General features: G+C 40.2%; 1 non-coding gene across 1 annotated transcript; it reads left to right on the top strand.

Annotated features, from left to right (window-relative positions):
• Positions 1 to 2020: 2020 nt before the first annotated feature.
• On the top strand, positions 2021 to 2127 carry LOC130952850 (small nucleolar RNA R71). The gene has a single exon (XR_009075026.1). It is a non-coding gene; the product is annotated as a small nucleolar RNA R71 (small nucleolar RNA).
• The last annotated feature ends 2079 nt before the right edge of the window (positions 2128 to 4206 follow it).

Below are 4206 nucleotides of genomic sequence, written 5' to 3' on the forward strand. Positions count from 1 at the left end.
TATGAGTTTGTGTGTTTTTCTGTGATTTCAGGTAATTTCTGGCTGAAATTGAGGGACTTGAGCAAAACTCTGATAGGAGGCTGACAAAGGACTGCTGATGCTGTTGGAATCTGACCTCCCTGCACTCGAAATGGATTTTTTGGAGCTACAGAACTCTAAATGGCGCGCTCTCAACGGCGTTGGAAAGTAGACATCCAGAGCTTTCCAGCAATATATAATAGTTCATACTTTATTTGGGAATTGATGACGTAAACTGGCGCTCAACGTCAGTCCCATGCTGCTGTCTAGAGTAAAACGCGAGAAACACGTCACGACCCGGAGTTGAACGCCCAAAACACGTTACAACTTGGCGTTCAACTCCAAAAGAAGCCTCATCTCGTGGATAGATCAAGCTCAGCCCAAGCACACACCAAGTGGGCCCCGGAAATGGATTTATGCATCAATTACTTACTCATGTAAACCCTAGTAGCTAGTCTAGTATAAATAGGATAATTTACTATTGTATTAGACATCTTTGGTCTCAGTTTTAATTAATCATTCATCTTAGGAGGCTATTGATCACGTTTTATGGGGCTGGCCATTCGGCCATGCCTGAACCTTTCACTTATATATTTTCAACGGTGGAGTTTCTACACACCATAGATTAAGGGTGTGGAGCTCTGATGTACCTCAAGTTTCAATATAATTACTATTATTTTCTATTCAATTCTCTTTATTCCTATTCTAAGATATTCGTTGCACTTCAACTTGATGAATGTGATGATCCGTGACACTCATCATCATTCTCACCTATGAACGCGCGTGACTGACAACCACTTTCGTTCTACCTTAGGCCGGGCGCATATCTCTTGGATTCCTTAATCAGAATCTTCGTGGTATAAGCTAGAATTGATGGCGGCATTCATGGGATTCCGGAAAGTCTAACCTTGTCTGTGGTATTCCGAGTAGGATTCCGGGATTGAATGACTGTGACGAGCTTCAAACTCCTAAAGGCTGGGCATTAGTGACAAACGCAAAAGAATCATGGGATTCTATTCCAACCTGATTGAGAACCGACAGATGATTAGCCGTGCTGTGACAGAGCATTTGGACCATTTTCACTGAGAGGATGGGATGTAGCCATTGACAACGGTGATGCCCTACATACAGCTTGCCATGGAAAGGAGTAAGAAGGATTGGATAAATGTAATAAGAAAATAGAGATATGAAAGGAGCACAACACCTCTATGCACCTATCTGAAATTTCCACTATTGATTTACATAAGTATTTCTATCCTATTTTATTTTCTGTTTATTATTAATTTTCGAAATCCATAATCAATTACTATCCGCCTGACTGAGATTTCCAAGATGACCATAGCTTGCTTCTTCCCGGAAAACTTTATTGTCTTGGACTTGTCTACATAAATCTTCAAGTAGAGTCTCAATTTTTGAAAGGCTATCGTTCGTTAGTGATGGTGGATTGGGGTTAGGTGGGTGTTGATAGGATCTCTGTGAGGTATGTTGGTGAGTTGCATTGTTGTTGGAATTGAGGTCGTGGCATCTCTGGTCTTGACCTTGGTCTTGTTGATTTCCCCAACCAAAGTTGGGGTGATTTCTCCATTCAGAGTTGTAAGTTTTGGAGTATGGGTCATGGATTTGTCTAGGTGAGTTTCCAACATAGTTGGCTTGTTCCCAGTCACCTTCTTCTCTTATATTCACTCCCTCTTGAGCTGAAAATGAAATGATGACTACTGCAACTTGGTTTTTCTCCACCTTCTTGGTGAGATCTGCTAGCTACTTGGTGATCATCTTATTTTGAGCTAGCAATGCATCCATGTGGTTCAGCTTCATTACTCTTCGAGTGGTACTTCTTTCAGAGGCATAGAAGTAGTCATTTTCAGCTACTGTTTCGATGACATCTATGGCTTCTTCAATGGTTTTCTTATTGTTTAGAGAGCCCCCTGATGAATGATCTACAGCCTTCTTTGACTCATAAAAAAGACCTTCATAGAAAATGTGAAGTTGAACCCATTCATTGAACATATCTAGTGGGCATCTTCTTGTTAAGTCCTTGAACCTCTCTCATGCCTCATAGAGAGTCTCACCATCTTGCTGCCTGAAAGTCTGCACCTCGGCTCTAAGCCTATTGATTCTTTGAGGAGGGTAAATCTTGCCAAAAAAGTTTTCACTACATCTTCCCAATTTGTTAATCTCTCATTTGGGAAGGATTCAAGCCACTTGGATGCCTTGTCCCTGAGTGAAAAAGGGAACAAAAGCAGCCTATAGACATCCAGGTGGACTCCATAAAACTTCACGGTGTCACAAATTCTCAGGAAGGTGGTTAGATGTTGATTGGGGTTTTCTTGAGCACTTCCTCCAAATGAGCAGTTGTTCTGAACAAGGGTGATGAGCAGGGGTTTTAGTTCAAAGTTGTTGGCATGTATGGTGGGCTTCTGGATGCTACTTCCACAGTTTCCTGGATTTGGATTGATGTAGGAGCCTAGAACTCTCCTTTCTTACCCAGCATGATTTGCAGGGCCTTCTCTAGCATGGTTGTGAGCCTCTCCTTCATGATTGTTTTCCAAGTTCTCTTCTATGTTGGTTTTAAAGTACTCTTCCTCTTCCTCAGCACCAACAACTCCTTTCTCTCTTGCTTCCCTCCTTAGTCTCTAGAGGGTCCTTTCAGGTTCTGAATCGACGAAAGTTGAGGCTCCCCCTCTTTTTCCTGTCATACAACTAACAAAGCACACAGTAAGAGATAAAATTGAAGAGATTATTCTTGTTAGAGTGATTGTTAGTGTGAGTGATGCAAATTATCAAACAGTTTGTGGGTTAGTGAGCAGAATTGTAGATAATAACTAAGAAAGAAAGAAAAACAGAGGGGGTATAGGGGGTGAGGAAGAAACGAAACAAACTAAAGGTAAACAACTGAATAAAGTAAACAAACAAAAGAAAAAAATGCTCAATCTAGTGAGCTTCCAACTTGATCATTGTTGATACAAAATCAATCCCCGACAACGGCGCCATATACTTTATGCATGAAAACTTGTCTCTCAACAAATTTCCCTTCGGCAAGTATACCGAATTATCATCAAGTAAAAACTCACAATAGAGTGAGGTCGAATCCCACAAGGATTGATTGGTCAAGCAACTTTAGTTGGAAGAGTATGCTAGTTGAGCTAAACAGAATGTAGTTTGAGAATTGCAGAAAATTAAATGGCAGAAAAGTAAATAACAGAAAATAAAGTGCAGAATCTTAAATGGGGATTTGGGGAAATGAGCATGAAAATAAATGGCAGAAAGTAAAGAGAATGGGTAAGATCCAAAATGGGGAATTCATTGGGCTCAAGAGATATTGTATTCTCTGGATCAAATTCATTTTCATCTCTTCCTCAATCAAAGCATCTATTGATCTCCTTGGCAATCTTAAGTGATTGGGTTCCAATTCCTTGGCAACCCAATCTCTCTAAGGTTGAACAATTGCCCAATTCCTTGATTTAATTGCTCATGAGAAGAGATGAAGTATGGTCACTGATTATACCACATGTATTTCCAAATCAAAGTGTTGGGAGGATTACATGTCACTATATCCGCCCAGACCCCAATTTGGTCCAACATGAGAAAGAATTTCTAGCATGATCTCCTCATCCCTTTTCCAAGGCTCAAAGGAGATCCAATTATGGAGAGTTTCTTTTCCAATACAACTAACCAATTGAATTAAGATCGAAAGCTTTCTAGTAAATCAAAAGAGAAGAAAGAAGAAGAGAATGAAAACTATAATTGATCCATCAAATTACAACAGAGTGCCCTAACCCAATGAAAGGGGTTTAGTTGTTCATAGCTCTAGAAATGGAAAATGGCAGAAAAGAGTACATCACTAAAAGTGCAGAAAAGTAAATATACAGAGGGTAGTTCTTCAAAGTGACCGGCTTCTCTATAGTTTAAAACTACTCCTATATATAATACTTCTCTTGATCTTCTAGTGAGTTCTTCAAGTCTTGGATGTAGGCCTTAGATCTTGAGTTAAAGCAGTTGCAATCTTTTGTGGGCTCAGCTTACAGAGAAGTATGAATTAGGCATGGGCGTTAGTGAAGTTAACGTTAAGTGACATTGTGGGTTCGAGAACGTTAGTGGCAATCACATTTTTTACTAACGTTCCAACCCCATATAGCCCACATTAACTCCAACGTTAGTGGCACCAACGTGACCACTAACGTAGCCTTG

This window comes from Arachis stenosperma, chromosome 9 (genome assembly GCF_014773155.1).
Source record: "Arachis stenosperma cultivar V10309 chromosome 9, arast.V10309.gnm1.PFL2, whole genome shotgun sequence".
Lineage (NCBI taxonomy): Eukaryota > Viridiplantae > Streptophyta > Magnoliopsida > Fabales > Fabaceae > Arachis > Arachis stenosperma.